A 24,584-nucleotide genomic window follows, 5' to 3' on the forward strand; every position below is an offset into this window, starting at 1 on the left:
GGAGTGTTTTAATTTCTTCTTGTTTTGTCTCCAGTTCTAATTCAATGTATGGTGCACAATAGACTCATTGCTGTTATTCTGTCATTTCACTAGATGCTTATTGATTAATTGATAGATCTTTGATCTCACAAAACTTTAGTGTATCAATATGCTCAATAATGTGAGTACTTTCTTGGTGCATGTCATAAACCATTCATTCGTGGTATTATTTTCTCTATCATTCTCGAGATATAGAGAAAAAACTTACGCATTGTGTGGGAAGACTTCTCCTAGATTTCTTAACTTTCAGTGGAGACCAGCACATCATTTTAACTCTCTGTTGTCTCCCTTTCACATCAAAACTCATCTTCCTTTTTTGCTAAGCACATATTTTTTGAGTGCTATATTTTTATCTCACTTGATAAAATTCAAAAAATTAAAATGCAATCAATATCAATTAAGGAGCTAGCTCCTATATGCAAGATACTAAACAGATAATTTGGGACAATGGGAAACAATTTTTTTTTTTTTTTTTATCATTTTGGGCAATGAATAGGTTATTTATTGAGTCATGCTAAAAATGGTTTTAAAGTTGGTCTCTTATCATATTCAGAAGTGAATAGCCATTAATTCTGAATCAGCTATAAAGATGGTTCAAAAATAAATAACTAATAAGTACATAAGAGCACAAGTTTTTAGAATAGTTTCAAGAAGACCAATAATGGGATTTTCTAAAAACTTGAACTATATTTATATTGTATAGAATGTCCTATAGGGAGTTTTGAAACCAAATTGTATCTAGAGAGTCATTTTCTGCTTTTATTATCTTAGCTTAATTTGAAAATTGTCAGATGATGCTACTTGAAACACTCACGAAATACAATTTTTTTTGCCCTTAAGTATATGTTTTAAAGAAATGTAATTTCATTGGGGCACTAGGTAGCCCAATGGATAGAGCACTAGCCCTGGAGTCAGAAGAGCCTGAGTCCAAATTCTGCTTCAGACAGAATTGTGTAACCCAAGGCAAGTCACTGAACTCCAATTGCCTCAAAAACAAAACAAAACAAAAAACAAAAAAACAACCAAACTCAAGGTATTAATCCTGGAAAAGCTGACATAGATTCTTTGGTTTCCTAGAGCAGACACAGAAATGTGAGGACACAAGAAATCATCATCTACTCTCACATTTCTGATCGGCAGATGAGCATACACACAGGGAAGCCACATCCTACTGAATCAATGTTTTTCCTTACCAAATAGATTTTCCTTGTTATGACTAAATAACTTTAATTCTGTGAATATTAAATATTCTACAATTATCTTATTCCATTCCAATCTTGAATCTAAACTACCATAACATATTTGAGTCAGGCTGAATCTATCAGTATTTGCGGTTTATTGGATATATCTTCTAAAAACCCAGTGACAGCTCTATGAATTGCTCCATCCAGGATCAGAATGAAAATCAGAACTCAAAACACTTCATACAATTTGTAATCATGTGATAAAAGATATTACTCTGAATATTTGGTAGAGGGAAGAGGCCAGTATATGTTCAGTTCCCCTGTCAATATTGTTATTCAACAGAATAATTCACTTGTTGAAAGCAGAAACTTCTTGTGTGAAAAATAACTTGGAAGAGTATATATAAAAGCTTGCACTATTCATATTTTTCTTCAAGCTCCAAAATATGAGTTAATTCTCTCTAAAAAAAATTTTATTATAGCTTTTTATTTACAAAACATATGCAAGGGTAATTTTTCAACACTGACCCTTGCAAAACCTTCTATTCCAAATTTTCCCCTCCTTCCCTCCCCCCCCTCCCCTAGATGGCAGGTATTTCAATACATGTTAAAAATGTATGTTAAATCTAATATATGTATACATATCCATACAATTATCTTGCTGCACAAGAAAAATCGGATCTAGAAAGAAAAAAATCGAGAAGGAAAACAAAAATACAAACAAACAACAACGAAAGAGTGATCCACACTAAGTTGCCATAGCCCTCTCTGGGTATAGATGGCTCTCTTCATTACTGAACAATTGGAACTGAACCAAATCAATTCATTGTTGAAGAGAGCCACATCCATCGGAATTGATCATCATATAGTCTTGTTGTTGCCATGTACAATGATCTCCTGATTCTGCTCGTTTCACTTTGCATCAGTTCATGTAAGTCATATGAGTTCATTCTTAAAAGAAATTATATTTAATTTGTATCAAACTCCACTGCCCTGATCCATCACAATACAAGAGAAAAACTAAAAATACACAAAAAATTTGTGATGGGTATCACCCTAAGGTTAGGGAGGGGTTTTTAGTCTTGGGATCTGTGAGTTTTAAAAACATATTGATAACTGTATATGTTTTTCTTTGTAATCCTCAATTTTACATCAAAAATTTTAAAACCTTATCTTGAGAAAGAGTTCATGGGTTTCATTGGATGACAGCTGAAGATTTGAACACACAAAATAATTTAAGAATCCCAAGAGATTTGTGAATAATAGGAACACAAGACTTTCATTTAATAAATCACCCTAATTTTTGAAATAGGGAACTTTTTAATTAAATAAAATTTAATTTTATTGATGTCTTTTTTCATATCATAGTAATTTCTAGATGTACATCAATCTCCAATCTCAAAAGAAACAAATATAACTGATAAGGTAACTATTTTTGAAAATGAAGCCCTATTAGTGTCTAGCAGAATAAAGGAGATATATTTTATTCTTTGTTCTCTAGGAGCAATATCGTTTTTTATAGATAGTGAGAATTTGACTTCCCTTTATAATTATTTTCATTTGGCATTTATGGGGGTGTTCATGAAGAACTGGTACCTCTTGGGGGGAGAACTTGCTGTACCCTTTTCAGGGGCAGCTTATCCACCTTTCGGGTTCATCTTTTACCCAACTCTCACTATGGCTTCAAGAAGCTGCAGTAGCTGCAATTCAGTAAGCTGCGATTCAGTAGATCCCCTTGGCAGACAGTTTAAGCCAGGTTGAGGGTATCTGACAGGCCTCAAACTTTCCTGTGAATTAGAAGAGTGTCTACCCCAAATATGTGAAGACTAGGTTCATACCTAGAGTATAATGGTAGTATGGTGCACTTGTTATTTTCCTTATGCAGATTGATCAGCTGAGTTCTCAAGAAAGGGTCCTTTTCTTGGTCCTACTTTCTTTTCTGCTGCTAGGGGGCACATTACTGAAAAATATTCCCTCTTAAAGGTAACTAACACTAAATCCATATCTATCTCTGCTCCTTGCTGGATTTAGTGTCTCTATCAGTTAAATATCTCCTTCTAAAAACTATATAACAAATCCAAAAGCACCTGTCTGGTTTAAATTTCCAAGTCTGGGATTCTGAATTCATCTAGAACTTAGATATTTAAAATACCTAGAGATATAGCTAATTTGTTTACTGATTCAATTACTTTGCTCCTTTTTCAACATAAGAGAAGTATTCACATCTGATTAAAGGATGTAGACTCATCTCAATAACCTAGTTAACATATCATTGCAATTACAATCTGGGTCATTGCTCAACTAAGGTTGGAGGAGGGGAGAAAGAAACTCCTTTTACATAATTATTATATTTCTCTGGTTTTCTCATATTCATTTCACATGGAATTATTATAATCTATTACATGTATATGCCACAGAATTCCCCCAATCAATAGATAGCTATTTTGTAGCTTTGCTACCACATAGCTATGACTATCAAAGGTGATATGGTGCCAGCTTTAGCATCAGGGTCACCTATGTTCCAAAACCTGCCTCTGGGATATATATATATATATATATATATATATATATACTAGCTATGACAAATAACTTAATATCTCAGTCATACTTTTAATACTCAAAGTTATATATCTCTCTATAATAGTATATCACCTCCTGAGATATATATATATATATATATATATATATATATATATATATATATATATATATATATATATATATATATATATATATATGTATGTATATATATGAAAGTTAATCCCTGTATTCCAGGAACTAATATCTATAAGTTTTCAGCCACAAACTAAAAAAATGGTATAGAAAATTTCTAGAAAAATAACAAAATATAATTTGTTGGGTTGGATTGTGCTTTGATTAGAACATAAGATATTAAATAAAACATTTCTCCACCAAGTTGCATTGCAAATCATCTCCTAAATATGGAAGTGATAGTGGATTCTCAAGTCTATTATTGTAGGTCCCAAGGTCTTATCAAGGCAGAAATATTTCCAATTGGTCCTGACAACACTCTGATTATCCTTTTCAAAGACTAGCCTAACAGGAATTCCTTCAGGGGGTAGAAACAATTGGGTTTAGGTTCTACTTAGCAAGAATAATTAAGCTAACAATATGTCTAGGAGTAAATTTCCTCCTCCTGGCTATCAGAATTGTTTTTGCTCTGATCCATTTACTCAATTGCTTTATCCCCAAATTTCTATTTGGGATCTGGTGTTCTGGGATCTCTCTCCACCCAGCACCTTAATTCTTCTTTCTGAGGTCACTGTGTAAATTATCTCCTTCCACAACTGAATTTTGATTGCATTGCTATTGGTCCAGGGCTTATTTTATGTTGTCTAGGCCTCTATAATGGAGTTGTGACCTTGCCCCTCTCCCTACCTTCCTCCTATGTTCTGTCCTTTCTAGTCATCCAAAATTGACTTAATTCTACATATCTTCATTTCTCTAAAGTTTCCACCATTAACTTTTCCTGATCTCTTATGCCCCTAATCTAAATTCCCAATGCTGGAGGGCAACTGCCTTCTCCTAGGTAAGGACCTAAATAAGATACTTCAATCCAATCTGATTCAAAAAGCATTTATTAAGTAATTACCATGTGTCAGCCAGTGTGCTAAATTCTTGAACAAAAAAAATAAATAAATAAATAAATAAAATTAACCATCCCTGCTCTCAAAGGCAGAGGACTATCAATAAATTATTTGATCTGGGGAGAGAGGGTTCATAGCGGAAGGAGGCTTCATAGATAGGGACAAAGGAGCTAAGGCCTGAAGGAAGTCAAAGATTTTCAGAGGCATAATTCAATGAACAAGAATTTATTAAGCACCTATGCCTGCCCTCAAGGAGCTTATACTCTACTAGAAAATGTTTGCCTCTGTCTGAATGCATACTCTGTATGCTTCTGTTTAATCAATCATTGAGTGCTGGATCTGACATGTTTTTGGGTGAATGTTGAACCCTAGATACATTATATAATCCCAAAATAAAACAATTGGCAAGAACAAATAACCCTTAGATGAATATTTCACTTCTATTCTGCTGATTAAACTATTTTCTAGGCTTTAGTTCTTGATATTTCTTATATCCACTTCAGAAGGGTAAGACTGACCATCCTGTATACTAATGTCACCTCAATAAGGGCTGTGTTTCCCTAAAAATAATGAAAGCAGTCTAGCTAAGTACAAAAAAGTTCAAGACTAGTAAGTTTACCATTAGATGATGAATTATTTTACCATGATAACCCCTTGAAACAAAGACTACAAAATGAGATTTGTCAGTCAGTGTTTTTCCAAATATGATGGGCATTTGCCTCTTCAAAAATAATGAATGGTGAACAGAAGAGTTTTTGACCTCCTATACATCTTAATTTGATAATGTTGAGGGCGGTAGCCCCTTTGGTATTCCTTGTTTGATCTACAACTTCCTTTGGGACTTGGACTTTGATACAAGATCTGGTCAAACTAGTCTGGGCTTGTACCCAGCCCCCCACTGGATCTAGCTGGCTTGGATAAAGCCCGCCAAAAATCTGGCCTTCTAGGAATTAACCTGAGCTCCGCCCATTACTTCTTCAAGCAGATAAAAAGAGCAAAGCTAGAACCATCTTTGGTTCAGAGATTTGAAAGATGCCAGCCAAGATGCTTGCATCAGAGATTCTCTGTCCCCGCCACTTTCGGTGTATATCTTCCTCTATCTAATGCCTTTTGCTAACCAGACCTTAACTTTGCTTCCAAACCCTGCAATAAACATCTTTTACCCATCTAGGTTTTCGGGCCTGTAAATTCATTTACAGGGGACTCTCGCCTCCACTAGACCTGATTTAACTTTGTATCCTTGCGCCGAATCCTAAGGGGGTTGCAGGGGAGCTCCATGTGACTCCCTCTACCCCGAATCCTGCCACTAGACCTCACTTAATCCTATTGAGGTATATACCTCATTATTAAGTGTTTATCTCATGATTTGGTTCAAGTTACCTCATCATTTTGAGGTTCCCTATTACCTCATCAATAAGATATCCTTATCCAACCAAATAAATGGTTATATTATTAGACTTGCTGAATTAGACTCATCTTGAAATTCTATGAATTGAAAAAAAAAAAAAAAAAAAAAAAAAAGATCTTTGCCTTTAAATGGAAAGCTGCATCTCAGCTTCTCTTCAAAGAGACAATTGAAGGAATTGGTGGATTTTTGTACTAAAATTAATCCAGACAGCAACAAACATTACTTTGGGATGTTCTGATTTTATAAACACTTCTGGGTTTGCTTATGGACACTATAGTCTAATGAGAAAGTAAAGGCAGCAAGTTTCATACATCATTAGTAGGGGGAATACCATTTGGAACATTGCAAAATAGATTGCCTTAATTTGAAATCAGAGAATAACATCTTGCACTAAAGTCTCATTGGGTTGAGGAGTTGGCTGGCCTTGAGTTTCTTTTATTTTTCTGACAAAAATATTTTAATAAAACATTAGAGTAAGCATTGAATCCTCAGCACTCTGCCTTGGCATTTGAACAAATTTTCAACTGATTTATGAATGCACTATGTCCTTCTCAGACACTTTTACTTAGATGCTCTTTCTCCAATGCTCTAAAATCTCAGTTACTTAATTCCCCAGAGTTTCTGGAAACTTAGTAAATAGGGTCATCTGAGCAACAAATTCCTGTGGCCAAAATCTGCATGGGAAGAGAAGTAACTCAGAAGGTAACAGAACATTTTGAAAGTAGCAAGAAAAGAGCATTTGATCATTTTTGTTTAAAAAAAAACAAAACCCTGCTTTTATTCTATTAGTAATTGATAAAAAATTAACTGATGCAGAAAACAAGTTTAGACAGCTATAGGGAATGAGACCTTCCAAGGAGATTTTGACCACCAACAAAGAGAATAGGTACCAAGCTCCTGCAGGAAATGAAGGGAAATCATTACTATAAGAATAAGAAATAAACACTATAAAGATGCTTGAATTCAGACAAATCACTCCAATTTCTGAACTACCTCATTGACTTGGGGTGAAACCAATCCTCCATTCAACAGCTCCAGTTCCAGGTATAGGGATGAGATACCAGGGATATTCTGCAGAAAAGAAACTGTTAATGGCTCTCCTTCATGGGAGAAACTAATAAAAAGGGATTTCAAATGTTTTTCCATTTGACTTTATGTTCAAATGCACTTTCTTAAAAATAAACAAACCACAAAACCAAAGAAACCTTCTATAGAGAAAACAACAATAGGAAATTAATTATAAAAAATTAATACATCTAAGCTGGGGTATGTGTGTGTGTGTGTGTGTGTGTGTGTGTGTGTGTGTATGTGTGTGTGTGTGTGTGTGTGTGTGTGTGTGTGTATATTTGTAACATACATTAAATGGTACTAATTACTAATCTGAAATTACAGAACGATAGCTTTGCCACAGCTGAGGCCTTGCCATTTCTGGGTAGGTCCCATTTTCAAACAATTGAATAATATCACAGACCTTATAAAAAGCCTTATGAAAGGTCCTGCTCTGAAGTGACTGTGCATTCCCCAGAGGGTGCCACCGTGTTCAGCAACAAATATTGTTTAATGTAAAAATAATTAAGATCCAATTCACACAAGTTATCACTTTTCTCTTTCTAGAAAGAAGCAAAACGTTAAGAATTCTCTCGAATCAGTGTCAGATGTGCTGGTGGGAGAATGAGGAAGATAATTAAGGATAATGTCAGAGGGACCCTGATATTTACAGATGTATTGGACACAGACTGTCATAGTTGACTTCTAAATACAGGCAGCAAGACGAGTTTTGATTTGTTTATCTTAAATTATACAAAAAAGAAATAAGCCAGTAAGAATACATTAAGATTGATAAATAGCACTTCAAAAATTAACCGGGCCAGGCCTTGGGCTTCCCACTGTTTACAAGACCAGGCATTCGGACTTTTTCTTTCCGAGTCTCACTTGCAAAGCCGCTCTTGTGGCCATTTCAAAAACCGCCCTCACACCGTCTTTGGTCTTGGCTGAACACTCCATATATCCAAAAGCACCGATCCGACGAGCCATGTCCCTGCCTTCTTCAGGTTTCACCGGCTCCTGCTTCTTTTTGGCCAGCTCCACTCTCACCCGCTCATCATTTCGAAGATCCTTCTTGTTCCCGACCAGGATAATGGGCACGTTGGGGCAGAAGTGCTTCACCTCGGGGATCCACTTGGTTTGGACGTTGTCTAAACTATCGGAGTTATCGATGGAAAAACACGTCAGCACCACGTTGGTGTCTGGGTAGGAGAGAGGTCTGAGGCGATGGTAATCTTCTTGACCAGCAGTGTCCCACAAAGCCAACTCCACCTGTTTTCCATCCACTTCAATGTCTGCTACATAATTTTCAAATACCGTGGGAACGTAAACTTCAGGGAACTGGTCTTTGCTAAAGACAATCAGCAAGCACGTCTTCCCGCACGCACCGTCGCCGACTATAACCAACTTTTTCCGGATGGCGGCCATAGCTCAGGCGGTTCTCGAGTCCCTGCGCAGGCAGCACGCCGGGCGTTCGCCAACTCGGCTAGATTTCGCAAAAAACTGGCGGGCCGGAGCGAGCCCCGGCTGGTCACCGCGGCGCTCGGTTCTATCGTTCTTGGGTGAAGAATAGTTTATTTTTAAGACGATTCTCTTTTTAGAAGAGAATTGTTGTGTTGACCGCCGGCCATTTAGCAATTACGAGGATTGGGACCTTCAGTTTAACGCTGCTTCCTCCGCGCATCCGTTTCCACATCCGTCACAGATATACACATATAATACCCACATTTGGTACAGAGAATGCAACAGTTAATTCCAGAGTTCAACAGAGAAAAAGAACAGGTTGAATTGCTTTCGAGACAGTGCAGACTAATTTTCCTTATTAAAGATCTATGCATTATTTACAATCTGAGAAATAATTGACTTTTTTTTCTGATAAAAGTTTGAGGTTCTTAGAGTTTCCACAAGATACTTCTTAGCTGTGTGACTGAGCGAGTCACTTAACTCCTCCGAAAGGCTCTGTACGGGACCTCTCCTCTTTTTTCTCTCTCTCTTCCTCTCCCTCATTTAGCAGTCTCATCAGTTCCCAAGATCTTGATGAAGATCATTTTCACATTCACCTATCCAGCCTGGTTAACTCCCAAGATCTTTTGGCAGATCATTCCCAGATTTACCTATCCAGCCTAATTTACCACCATGAGCCCTCGTTCTGCATTAGAAACAAACTTTTCCAAATTTCTTAAAAAAAAAAATATATATATATATATATATATATACATATATATATGTATATATATATATATTTCAATTTATTTTGTTAAATATTTCCCACTTGATTGTAATTTTTTTTGACATTCATTTTTAAAATTTGGAGTTCGAAATGATTGCTCTCCCTTCTCCCTTCTTCACCTCCCCAATCCTTTGAGAAGACAATATGTCCTACATGCAAAATAATGCAAAATATATTCCCATTATGTTGCAAAAAGAAAACACATACCAACAAGAAATAGAAAGAAAGTAAGAAAAGTCTTTCCAAGTTTTTCTGAAACTAACCTCATCATTTCTTCAGTCTGCACTTAAAGAGTTCATCAGTTTTCTTTCTGGGGGTAGCTAGCATATATATATATTTATCATAGGTCCTTTGGAAACATTTTAGATTATTGTCTTGGTTAGAGTAGCTAAATAACAGTTGATCATTCTTACAATATCACTGTTAACATATACAATGTAATCCTGGTCCTGCTCATTTCAGTTTGCATCAGTTCATATAAGTCCAAGTTTTTCTGAAACTAACCTGCTCATCATTTCTTGTAGTGCAATAGAATTCCATCATAATCATATACCACAACTTGTTCAGCCATTCTCCAATTGATAGGTACCCTATCAATTTTCGATTCTTTGCCCTATGTCATGAGGACCACCTTTCATTATCTCTATTAAATGTCTTTGTAAATGTATGGGCCTGGGCTATTCTCTAAGATTTCTGATAGAAATTTGTCCCACAGTCCTTATGGGTGAGGATTCCACAGTTGTAAATGCATTTAACCCAGTTTGAGGGTTTCCACATAGCTAAACTAACAGTCCTAGGAGCCGCTGAGAAGTACTTGAAAGAATAAACAATATTGGCAGCTACAGTGAAGTCCAGATCTAAGATTATGCAAGAGAGAACAAAACTCAAATGATTGACCAACACTTGGGTTCTGGGTAAAATTCTTTGGCTTTTGATTCTGTACTGTAGATTCCTTCTACTGTGTAGGGAGTAGCTGTGTTGATGGTACAGTTCCAAACATGCTTTTCCTTTACAATAGGGTTCATTAGCAATTTGAGGTTCATAGGTTCAATGATATGTTTGCATGGTATTACATGCAAGCATTATATCATTTAATATTTGGATTCCAATCCTTTCCTTTTTTTCCACTTTAGATTCAGGTTAAGTGATTCAGCAGGTCAATTCATTTCTTTATATCCATGGGCAATTCAGTCCCTTTCTGCACTGGTAGGAGGAATTTCCTTTTGGGGAATTATTTACACCAAAGAATCTCAGACTTTCCTAAAGAAGGAAAAAAGTTCCCATTAAGAATTTCAGGTTCCTTGATGGAAAATGGTTATTACAGGTCCCATAACATAGCAGCTTTGCATTTAGTTATGTGGGACAATAGCCAAAACTTATTCATATAACCATAATCCCTAATTATCTGATTAATGCAAGTCTGGAAAACTCTTATTATGGGAAGCATTGTATCTGGATGGGCTGCTGTACTAATATTGTCATCAAGTCCAACACTTCTTTTGTACATTTGCAAATTTAAAAATGCAAGGCTGCTAGAATTGGAGAATTATTTTCCTCTTAGAAGACTGGAAGTATCAGAATGAAAATCATTGTGAAAAAGGAAAAATAAACTTATAGTATTCAGAGAACCTGTCAGTCCCAAAACAAGACAGAATGAGACTGCAAATCAGAAACATCTGTGAGGAGCTGATTCCCAGTAAGGGTTAACTTCCCTTCCATGGCTAGCATTTTCTCCCTTCTTTGTAATGGATTAATGGGAATCTTTAAAAATATACAAATACTGTCACTCACTAATATATTAATGTGAATTCTTACAATCAGCTTTCTTGCCTTCTAGATACTGGTCTTTTAATCATAGAGGGATGATACATACTTTGGATCCTGAAATCTTTTGTTGTAGAGAGTAGCCTTGCTTGGGGGTAGATAGGGGAGAAGGTGCTACAGGGTACAGTGTTGAGGATCTGAGAGCTGGAGTATGGTGGTAAAAATTACTAGCGTCTGGGCAAGAGGGGACTCAGAACATAGTCAGAAACTCTAGAGAGAACCTATATTCTATACACTATACATTATACTATCTAGAAAACAGATTCCAGAAGATGAAATTATTAGGTGAATCTCAGTTTTATTTTATTGCTTTTCTCAACATCTAACCAGGGCTGACATAAATCAACAATTGCCATTTGTTGCTCTGAGTGGATTAAACTGTCAGTCAAAGTTTAAGAATGAGCTTTGAGAGTTGGAGCTTAACCCTCCAGGCTTTCTTCTGCGGAACATTTATAATTAAGCAATGTACCCTGAAGTTCTGCAAATGAGTTCATCCATCCCTCCTCGGTTATATAACCCACCTGCTTTGGCCATTTTCCAGTTGCACTGGCTTAGATTTTTCCATAATTTGAAATGGAGATTGCTGAACATTGCTCCATTCACTTTTTTTTTTACTTTAAGGTCATGTTTTTTTCAGTTAAATTCTGTTTCAACCTGAAGCAATGGAACACTCCCAACTAGGAAATTAGATGTTTAAAGCCAATTCAGTCCTCTCAGGGCAACTATCCAGTAGACATGTCAATAAGTATTAAGCATTTACTATTTGACACTGAGGAAAACAAAGACAAAGCAAAATAGTCATTTCTCACAAGAAGTTCACATTCTAATGTGAGAGACCTTGTACAAACAACTATGTACATACCAAGGGGAGAGCAGGCTTAAAGAGGAAAGCACAGAAGCTGGGATGGAGATAGGATTTGGGAGTGCCTCCTTGATCAAAGTAGCATTTGAACTGAATCAGAAAGGAAGCCAGAGATTCTAAGAAGTGAGGATGAGGAGGGGAAGGGGATGACCCTTGCAAAGAAGAGGACACCAGAAAAGGGAACAATGTATGAGAAATAGCAAATAGGTCTTAGAGCAAGGAAGTTGTAGTCCATGGCCAGACTATAGAGAGTGGTGAGGAGAGTATTAAAAGGTCAGAAAGATAGGAAGGGACCAGACTATGAAGGGTGCTAAATGTCCAACAGAAGAGTGCACAGTTTATCCCAGAGTTAATAGATAGTCATGGGAGTTTATTGAATAGAAAAAGGGATGACCTGATTATATTCAGCCTTTAGGAAAGTAATTTTATGGTACCAGATGAGATAGTCTGTATTTGGAAACCACACAATTGGGGTGGTTGAGGCTGATGGATTACTTGAACTCAGTTTTGAGCTGCAGTGAGTTAATTGATTGGGTAGATACATTATGTCTTGCAAGAGCCTCTGAGAGTGGGGAGGGCACCAGGCTACTCCTGGGAGCAAATTGGCCCAGATTAGACACGGAACAGTGTCCATGCTGATCAGTAGAGTATTCAAAGTCATGAGTTGCCATAGTATTCTCAGGATAGGAGAGATAAGACAAGAAGAAAAGGGGGGAGGTGGAAGAAGGTAAAAAAAGAAAAGGAAGATATAATTTAGTGGTTTAGCAATAGCAATAATTGTGATAACCTCCAAATGCTTAAAAAAAAAAAGTTCTTCAATCTCATAAAATTCTGTGAACTTGTCTATTTCAAAAGTGAAGAAGATTCTGGGAAGATGGTGGAATGGGTCAGAAAATTCCAGCCTCTCCAGATGTCCCGCACAAAGACACTTCAGGGGGAACAGAGAGCAATAAAAACAGACAAAGGTTGGGGCAGAGCAGTGGTTCTCTTGGGACAGTCGGAGAATCTGAGAAAGATAGTAGGACAAAGTCCCAGCCACAGAAATTTTCACTTCCCAAGACAGTGTGGGGAATCCCGTCTCTGACTCTGGGAAGATTCAGGGAACCTCTGCTAATAAGGAATTCTAGGTCCAACAGCTATGCTGATGATTGAGACATGGCTTTGAGAGAGCTGCATTCAGCACATGCTCAGTGAATGCAGAAGCAGTGGAGCAGGGGTTTCCTGGCTACAAGCACTTATAGGAGGGCAAAGTTCTTGGTTTCTGGTTCCAGGCCAGAGAAGAGAACTGAAGATTGGCCTGAGACCAGAATTATTATCCTCTCCTTTTCTTTCTCTCTCTCTTTCTCTCTCCCTTTCTCTGTCTGTCTTTGTCTTTCTCTGTCTCTCTCTCTCTGTCTCTCTCTCTTTTTCTATTATATACATGTGTGTGTGTGTGTGTGTGTGTGTGTGTGTGTGTGTGTGTGTGTGTTTTAAATCAGACAGAAGAGAAAGAACCCAACTATCGAAAGCTACTATGGGAATAGAGAAGACTAGGATTTGTCTTCAGAAGTAAATACTAAGACAAATAAATAAATCCTCTTCCAGCCCAAAGAGTAATGTTAAATGGTCACTTGCCCAAAAAGAATCTGTAGAACAACTCAAAAAAGACTTTAAAACTTCAGTGAGAAAGATTGAGTAAAATTTTTTTTAAAAATCCAAGAAACACAAGATTATGAAAACAAAGTGAACCAACTTAAAAAGACAATCCAGAATTTTAAGGAAGAAAATGATTCCCTGAAAATTAGAAAGCCAGCAACATTATAAGAAACTAAGAAATAAATAAATAAAATATAAAGAATGAAAAAGCAGAAAATATAAGAAATAAGAAAAACAACTACTTTGGAGAACAGATCAAGAAGAGAAAACAAGAATATTTGAACTATCTGAAATCAATAATAATAAAAAAAAGAATCTTTATAAATACAAGAAATAACTAAAGAAAATTGTCCTGAAGCATTAGAACAAGAATGCAGAATAGAAATAGAAAAAATCCATAGATCATTGCCCAAAAGAAATCCTATGAGGAAAAACTACAAAAATACCATAGTCAAATTCTGAAATCCCCAGGTTAAAAAAAAATACAAGTAACAAGAAAAAAAATTCAAATATGCTGGAGCAACAGTTAAGTCACATGGACCTAGCCAAAAGTACATCACAAGATCACAGGTTTTGGAACACTATATATTTAATGGGTTGCAGATGAAAATATACCCAGCAAAGTTATGTATAATTCTAAACAAAAACAAACAAACAAAAAAATATTCAATGAATTGCCAGGCTTTCAAGATTTTGTAGTAATCTTAATAGAAAATTAAATAAATAAGATATAAGGCAATGTAAAGTAAACATCAGAGGTTATATTATGGATGATAAGATTAAAAAAAACACAACTAATTACAAGGGTCTCAATAAGGATAAACTGTTTATGTTTTATACAAGGAAATGGAAACCATATGTCTAAGATTGTCATTAGCAATTGGGTAGTCCAAAAGAAGATTGGGGTAGAAATGAGTATCAAGTGATTCTAAAAAGCAAAACTTTTTATCTAAAAAGATAAAAAGAGTAATTATGTAAATGAGGTACAAAAAGAAGAACTGACACTGAGAAATTAGGGGTGGTAGTTCTAAAACCCTACTGTCATTGGGAATGAGTTAAAGAAGGAACAATACATACATACATACATACATATGTACAAACATGTATATATATATGTGTGTATGTATATACATATGCATATATATGTTTTCTAAATTTAAAAAAAATAAGGAGAGGTAATGAGACAAGGGGAGGTATAAAAGAGTATGTAGATTAATGGAAATGGGATAAAGTAAAGTAAAGGGAAAAGATGGGGGAGAGAATAAGGGAAGGATTATTGGAGTAGAGATAGCTTAAGTAATAGCAAGGAAAGGTAGCAGGTAGAAGTAAAGCAGAGGAGTCAGCAGGGATTGGAAGAAATACAAACAAACATAATAATGATCAGGAGTCAGAATGTATTAGGGGAAAAAATCAAGGGTAATTATCATTGATCTCAGACAAAGTTAAAGCTAAGATAGATTTAATCAAAAGAGAAAAATAGGGAAATAACACTACATGGTTTTAGATTATTTAAAATAACTAGACAGTATAAAATTTGAATACAGCTTTGGTGTAGGAAATGATAAGTTGGTAATGTTAGAAAAATATGGAAAGACTTGGACTTATGAGCAATGAGAAACAGGACAAACATAATATAGTCTTACATAGATGTATATGTGTATATGTATACTATTACACTATTTTTATCACTATATGCTATTTATAGTTATATGTTTATGTGTATATATATATATATATATATATATATATATATATATATATATATATATGTATATATATGTTTATCTATCTATGTCTATGCTTAATTGTAGCCTTTTTAGGGGAAGAAGGAAGCAGGGAAAAAAGAATAAGATAAAAAGTACACAGCAGAGAATAAAAGAAAACCTACAAGAAAACAAAGAATAGCTCCAAAACACAACATGCAGTATTTATTATATAGACTTTCTTGGAATAGAAATTTATTGTCTCACATTTTGAATCCCCTTCTATATTCAGTTATGCAAATGGCAATTTTTTTCTCTTGTGTTTAAATTTTAAATAAATAATTAAACAAAAGTCATTCTATCCTCTTCAAATGTGTCCACATTTTGCTCAATGTCCTGGTAATATCTGAAGGATACCCACAATTAGGAACTTTCATATGAGATGGTGCTCCAACTAAGAAGTCTGGATAGCAGTCAGTCCTACAGGAAAATAGAGTTATCAAAACTTATAGAGAAGATTATGTAAACTACAGACTGTTATCTACTTAAAAAGAGGGAATTTTCATACCATAGGATTACCTCCACTGGTGAAATCTCCAGCCCAGTCCAAAATAAACCAAAACCACACCTCATTCCTTACTTACCAATAAAACATTTTGAACAATAGCCTCTTTAATAAAAAATATTAAATATCAGTTAGCCAAGAGGCTGAGGGGGTAGGGATAGGGAGAGACATTGGAGATTTAAAAGTGTTTGGAAAAACAATAGTGAGATAATTAGGGGTGTGTGAAAGTATTGCCTTGAAGCAGGAATAGTCTAGTGGAATTATATAACATAAATTTGTAGTGGACTCAGTCAATAGGTTTCTAAGATTTTTTTCCAGCTTCATCCAGCAGCTCATGGAATGGAATAATCAGGATATAAGTGATATAAGACTGCAGCTTGCCAAGAAAAGATCAACAGTGTGATGATAGATCAAAGGATTTAAGAGAAAAGAACAATATAGTATAGAGATGATTTGCCAAGGTGTCAAGATGGGGAAATGAGAATACAGTTACTCTGGGGGTAATGGCCTGAAATGCATGGTTTGAGGGATTAAAGGTCACATTATAGATGATAAGCAGGTTTTGGGAACTGGAAGGGAAAGGGAGAGGTGGAATGATAAAAGATTGTAATAAGATAAAGGAATTTCAAAGTTTATGAACATGGAAGTTGAGCATTTGTAGGTGGTGACAAATCAAAGGTATAACTAGCTTTATAGTTAACATGGGGTAGAGAGCATGTTGTAGGAATTAAATAAATTACAGAAATAGACAGTTAGGATGTTTGGGGGAATATCATTATAAATGTTGGAGTCTTTTAGTAGAAAGGTCAGAGTTCAGAAGAAGAAAAATTGTGGTCAACACTGGACTCATTTATGAAAGAAGGAGCATGTTCTAGTGGTTAGTAAACATCAGCCAACAGAATTTTATTTGGTGGGTAGATATAGATTAAGTGAACCTTAAAGTGGAATGTTAATTGAATGATGATGATAAAGAAAGAACCTGGAAGTGGCAATGGGGAGCTTCCAATTCCCATATTTTGACCTGTCATGGAGTAAGGAAATGAGTGAAAGTGCATTGCCTACAAAGGAGCCATCAGTAAGGATCCAGGTCTCAGTGAGAACCACAAGATGGAAAGAATGGGAAAGGAAAAGATTTCAGATGGAAGCAGAGGGCACTGTGAAAGGTGTGGGTAACTTTTATTGGGACTTTCATTAGGAGTGGTGATGAGGGGAATGAGAATAAGGGATCTAGCAGTGGGGGAGAAGGAATAGAATTTGAATGATTACCAATGAAGATTCAGACTCACAAGGAGAGAGTGTGGGCAGGGAAGACTGTTAAATATGAGGGCAGACTTTAGAGATATTTTCAAAATTTATGGGATTTCGACTTAAGAGTAGAGTCTTTTTAGAGCCTTAGGCAATTGGAGTAATACTTGGAGCACAAGGAATAGTGTTACTCTCCCTTCCCAAGAAAATCAAGCTGGAGAATTGATTAAATGTTCTTCTACCACCATTAGCAGTAAGGATATTAGGATCCAGTGATCCAGGAAAATCTCTAAATGTATAAAATATGGAATAGTTGCTCATCTACATTTTTATGGAGAATTTCCTTATTGTGAATCTCCTATACAAAGAAATTTTGAGTCCACAGAAAATTCTGTCCTTTTTCATCTAACATCTTATAGCTTTACTTCTCTTGGTACAAAAATTATTGGGATTCTAAAATATGTATCAGGTCTTACAAAATTGGAAAGTCTTTCTCCCTGGTTGTTAGTTGAGGATTATTCTAAGTAAGCATTTCATGTAGGAAGCATTTCATTTACAATTAGGAGGATGGTTAGGTCATAAAATACAATATAGTGTGGAGAGGTTGGGCTCCACATGAGTAAATTAACTGTACATAAAAATTTCTCAAAATATCAAAATAGGCAAGAACACAAAAATAGTTATAGAAATACTATACCCAAAAGTGATAAGTGGATTAATTTCTAAAAGAGAAGATTCTTGTGAAGATCAATAAAGCAGCATTTGTATAGAAATAGATTTATTAAAGCCGAACTGGACATTAATTTGGAAATTGTCAAAGTGGGAATCTGACTACATTTTTATCATTTAATTCAAAATGGTAACAAAGTAAATCTTTTCCTGAATTATGTCAGCCACAGTCACTTTTTAAATTTCCCTCAAGTTAAATGACAAGTCTTCTTTATACTGAATTATGAAAAAATGCATTTATATTTCATTTTTACTTTTGTATCCCTAGTAACTAGCATAATGTCTGGTATAGTGAATACTACAGATAAATTTTTATTGAATTAAGTTAAGTGAAGTATATGGTATATTTTCCTTAATTTAAAATATAAGTTAAAATATAACTTCAAAGTAGAATGAAATAACCTCTATCATGTGATGACACAGACTATTTTATTTGGTAGGTTTTTTTTAAAACTGATTTAAATTTTTAAAATTTCCTTTGAAACGCAAAAAGGGAAAAGAGATAAAGCAAGAATTTTTGTAAACATAACCTGAAAAATCTTTCCAAGAGCTTTGTTATCAGTATTTCATATAAAAAATATCTGCTTTTAAGATATTACAGTAGCATCTTCTTAAGCCATACACTGCCTTATAGGTGATTAGAATCTTCTTAATACTTTTTGACACAAAGATATTGTAAGTCTACTTTAAAATTCCACTTCAGTCAAAAGTAATAAAAATTAAAAACCTTTATCTGGTGTTCTAGTCCAGTATAATTCACTTTATAAAGATTAAAACAACAACAACATTGGCACTTTCAATTACCCCAGATAAATTGAATTATGATAATGACAACTTTAATCTATTATTTTGGAAAATTTTGTCCAATATACTTTGTTTCCCTTTGTAACATGGCCTACAGGAGAGAGTCACACAAACTCTGATATAATTATATGAAAATGAAATCTTGGAGAAAAAGCCTAATATGCATCCATGGTTACTTCTAACCACATAGAAACTCAAAATGTCAGGACTGTTCTAATGTTGAAGTGGAAAATGTAAGTTTCTGTTAACAGCTTGTTTCCATATCTTCCAATCAAGATTAATTTATCAACAGATCTTTCTTAAAACTGTTATAAATGCTTCTCTATCTAATGGGCATAGATAGTAATTGAAGAGATTCTATCCTGTCATATCATCCATTCTCCCATCAAGCATTTTCTGTGTCTGAGAGAAATCATAGATGACATGTTACAGGGCCCAGTGAGACAGTTTTGGTTTAACATCCAAGTTATTCACCGTTTCTATCCATGCTCTGCCTTCATCTTCCTAGAAACAATCCCAAGACTTCTCAGGATTAATATACACATAATATTCTATATACATATAGGACATTATCTCATAAAATTATGGCTTAGAGATTTTATAAGTCTTTAAATCTAGTCCCATCATCTTACAGAGAAAAAAACTGAGATGCAGAGTGATGTAGCTGCCCCTGTAGAGGCAGCTAGAGCTCTTTGTACCATAATGAACTCAGGTGACATCAACAAAGTGGAATTCAATTCTGTGAGGGAAACAGGACTACTCATTGAATGAAAATAGATACAATATACCAGGAAAGGAAAAAATTATGTCCATCTGGAACAATGAAATATTAGTCCTATGATGACTTTAATTTAATAATCCTTTATACTTAAAAAGACATGCAAAACCTATTTCCATAAAAAACATGTTCCCCCATCTCTCCAAAACAAGAAAAACAAAGGAAAAATATGTTTCATTTTGAACTCTGACTCCAATAGTACATTTTACATCATGAATTTTTTTGGCGTTGTGGTGGATCATTTCATTGATCCAAATTGATTCTTTCACAGTTGATTATATTATTGTTATTTTTTTGTATATTTTGGCTCTTTTCATTTCACTTTGCAAAGTTCATATAAACGTTCCTGTATTTATGAAACAATCCTTTTCATCACTTCTTTAGCACATTAGTATTTCATAGCATTCATATGTGATAACTTGTTCAGTCATTCCCTAATTGATATGCAGTCCTTCAGTTTCTAATTCTCTATTACCATAAGAAAAGCTGCTGTGAATACTTTTGTACATATGAATTTTTTCCCTTTTTCTTTGATCTTCTTGGGGTATGGACCTAGTAATAGGATTGCTAAATCAACAGATATGCTTAGCTTTACGATCCTTTGGACATAGTTCCAAATCATTCTCCAGAATCATTGGAATAGTTCACAGCTTCATAAACACTATGTTCCCACACACCCTCCAGCATTTATAATTTTATTTTTCTGTCATGTTAGCCTATGTGATGGATGTGAGGTGCATCACTGAAATGGTATGTAATAGAAATCAGGAAGTGATCTGATCTCAGCTACCCCCCTCCTCCACAAGTTGAAGCGATCTATCCAGAACAACAGCATACAGCAGATATGATACTGGCCTAGGACATAGGAGATCTGGTTTTGCCCACAGAAACCAATATTTACAAACTATCTAATTATGGTTAAATTATTTAACCTCTCTGAGCTTGAGTTTTCTGTGTAAAATGGGGAGAATATATGTGTTACATGTCTTAAAATTTTTTTGGAAATTTTTTAAAATTTAAAAAATTTTGTTATATTTTTAATTTATGGAATAAAACAGTCATGTCATAACATAGTATAACAAAAAAGATGATTGCAAATCTATTATATACAATTTGCTATTTCTTTTGAATATTTAATAGTTATGATGTAATGTTTTTAACTTTTAAAAACTATATAAAAGAGAGTGATGATTATAAGTTTCACACCTCTGTCATGATATGTACTTAAAACCTTTTGTAATTAATTATTTACTCTTAATTTTGGAATTAAAAGTGTTCTTTGTCAGTCTAGGAAATGTGTGTGCAAGGTCCTATAGACACTGCACAGGGTAATAAAGCAAGTCAGATATGAATGTAATTGAATATTATTATACTATAAAAATCATCATTATGAAGACTATAGAGAATCATGTTAAGACATATAAACAAATGGAAAGTAACCAAAATCAAGAAAATGATATACAATGAAAATATAAATAAAAGGATTACTCACACAAATGCATATGTGTACACACAGACACACACACACACACACACACACACACACACACACACACACACACACACACACACACTGAATGCTGTGTAATTAAAAGATCCTAAATGTCATCCCTGAAAAGTGAGAAAACATATTTCCTAGGGAGCTGGGGGTGGTAATGGAGCTATAGATGGGAACCATTCCATATACTGTTAGATATACTGTTCGTTTATGGTTAAGTTTTGTTGAACTACCTCCCCACTTAGCCTCCCCTATCCCTTTTTTTGTTAAAACTGATATAAAAATAATATCAACAAAAATTAAAATAAAAAGAACAATTAGTTGCAAAAATGCATTCTAGGAAATTTATTTCTATGGACTCTAATTCAGAGTGAACTAAATTCTTTGACAACTTGAGCAATCCTGGTATTGAGATATCAGTCTGTATAAGGATTAGTATTTGGTTTTTTTGCTCTTTGATATTGTTTTTAAATTCCTTCTTTAGCTTGTTCTCTAAACGTCACTTAAAGAATCATTCTTTCATCAGTGACATATTTTTAAAATATTGAGATTTTTTTTTCCATTTGGTAAACATTATATCAAAATGTCGAGTCTTTTCTACCCAGGAACCAACAGTTGTCTCTTCCATCTTCAGATGTCTCCATCACTGTGGCACATGAGTTCCTGCCTAAAAGCACTAAGAAGAGCCCAGGTTACACATACTTATTTATCTCCTTTGTCTACTGCATCTCTACCTCTTCCAATTTCCTTTTATGCGTTCTCATCCTAGAGAATAAGAATGTATATTCCTTGAGGGAAGGTCATATACATATTCCCTCTTGTATTTGTATCCCCAATAGAATACCTAGCATCCAGTATTTAATAAAGTCTTTATCTGCATGAATTCAAATGTGTCATTTCTCAGCCATATACCTTCTTAAATATATCATTTCCAGGTATATCCAGTGAACAGCAGCATGGATTTATAGGTGAGCATTTTAGTTGATGGAGGAAGTCCTACTATCACATTGGTCCCATTGCTTACATGAAGCCTCCCTGGCTTCAATCTGATTTTTAAATGAAATTAAAAGTATACTTATAGGATCTATCAGAATGGGATGGAACTGTACCTTCATCTATTTCCACCAATATGTATGTTTGTCCAATAATGAATCAAAAGCATCTATACAATACTTATTTGCCAGGCACTTTTCCTTTCTTTTCTTTTCCTTTCCCTCCTTCCCTCGCTATCTCCCTCCTTCCCTTCTTCCTTCCCTCCTTTCCTTCTCTCCCTCCCTTCCTTCCCTTCCTCCCTTCTTTCCTTTCCTCCCTTCCTTCTCTCCTTCCTTCCTTCCTTTCTTTCTATCTCTTTGTTTGCCCCCTGTCCCTCAGTTTCTCTGTTTTTCCTTGTCTCTCCCACCCATTCTTTCCTTCATTATATTTGCTAAGCACATAGAGCTAAAATACTATAATCTTTTTTAGAGACCAGTGTTGAATAGCAACTATCTAGAAATTGATTTGATTTATTATTGCCATTATCATAATCAGTATTATGACTTTTATTACTATTATTAAAGTTAGAAATTATATACAATGAAAAACCTGTAAAAGTATGCTTATGTTATCAGTTCCCTGGTAATAAATTTAAATGGCATTAGTTAAGAGATGAAGCAAGGCTAACCAATAATGGCAACTATCATAAATCAGAAATAATACTTAGGCAACAAAGTTATCCTCAACAGTGAGATTGTAAAGTGATTTTCTAGCTAACAATAATCATCAGGATTGACTTTGGGTCAATCCTCCATATTCTCCTTTTCACTACAAACTTGATTTTTAGGCCAGTACTATAATCCTTTAGTTTGAATCTGAACCAAATATTCTAACAGAAATTCTTCAAAAATAGGTTTCAATTTCTGTTAAGTAACCTTAGGGTAGATTCTAATCTAAAAATCCATTTACTCAGGCTGATTTACACATCTGTGAACAGAAATCTCAGATGGGGAAAGTGGGGAGCAGTGAAAAAAGTATGAATTCCTTGGAAAAATTTGTGAGCTTTTCAAAATCTCCATGGCTTCTCCCCCTGAACTTTCAGATCACATGAATGGGACCACTTTTCTTCTCATTGGGCAGCTGGTAGAATGATAGATAGAATGTTGGGCTTGAAGTCAGGAAGCCTAAATTCAAATCCAGCCTCAAATACTTACAAATTATGTGAAATTGGGCAAATTATTTAACCTCTCTTCCTCAGTTTCCTCATCTGGAAAATAAAAATAATAATAGTAAGGATCCAAAGGTGCAAAGCAAATAAAATGAACAAATTTTTATAAAGCATTTTGCAAATATTAAACCATTATGTGAATGCTAAATGCTATTATTAAAATAATTCATGAAGATATATATAACTCTTAAAGTACAGATTGTTTATATCACTTTTAATTCATAAACTATTTTTGTAAGGCTACACTTGCCTTTGATAACTAATCCTGATCTTACACTTTAGATTTTGTGGGTAAATATCTAAATATATTGATTGATAGTTGAATATATGAAAAACTGCCTTATCCAGTCTTTGGAGCCAGTTCTAGATGCTACTTCACATTACATTTGACCTTCTATGTATACAAAAGGCCACATTTGCTATTTGCTCTAAGACCAAGAATAATTACTGCTCCAAGTTTTATTTTTCTTTCTCTTGCTTAAAGACCAAAAAAAAATTTATCACAGTCATTGCCAACAGAAATAGTGACTCCATTCACCATCTCTACCTCATCAAACCAAGATGCCTTTCTCCCACTCTCTTATATGTGTTCTCTCTAGCAGAACCCAAGATCCTCCAGTTTTTTACTTTTGGATTTGGATTTGAAGAATTCAGCCTAATTTTTATACATCATAGGCACTTACTTAATTCTTGCTGATTAATTAAAAGTGATTTATCCAAATACAGATTTTGTCTGGATCACAGCAATGTCCAAAGGATTCTTTTAATGAATTAAACCATTGTTCACATTTGAATCGAGGTAGAATATTTAGTCATAGTTCTCAAATTCTCCTTTATATCTACTGATTACTTACCATGGTTTCAAGGTGTCCACTGGCCTCAAAGATGTACCTCCACAGAATTGTCAGTCATTTCCTTCAAGAGTTTGCTGATGGGCTTTTATGTAATTCTTAGGGTTGGTGCACTTAGTGCCTTGGTCTTCTCAAATTTGCAAGGTTTGATATCAATTCCAATGATCTGGAATCAGTTGCTTTACGGTCCATAATAATGGACAAGCCAATTCTCCTAGCCCACAGACAGTATGAGTAGTTCCAGGGGTGACTCTACGGTGATAAAAAAAAAAAATGCAGGACCTTAGTAATTAATGATTGATTCAATAAAAATGAGATTATGCCACTGATCACTTCTGGAAACTGTCTCATCAGTGCCTTCTATGTAGTAGATACTT

At 34.8% G+C, this 24,584-nt stretch overlaps 1 pseudogene; it reads right to left on the reverse strand.

Annotated features, from left to right (window-relative positions):
* Positions 1-7,892: 7,892 nt before the first annotated feature.
* LOC141545764 (transforming protein RhoA pseudogene) lies at positions 7,893-9,124 on the reverse strand (annotated as a pseudogene).
* Positions 9,125-24,584: the final 15,460 nt, after the last annotated feature.

Source organism: Sminthopsis crassicaudata, chromosome 6 (genome assembly GCF_048593235.1).
Source record: "Sminthopsis crassicaudata isolate SCR6 chromosome 6, ASM4859323v1, whole genome shotgun sequence".
Taxonomy (NCBI): Eukaryota; Metazoa; Chordata; class Mammalia; order Dasyuromorphia; family Dasyuridae; genus Sminthopsis; species Sminthopsis crassicaudata.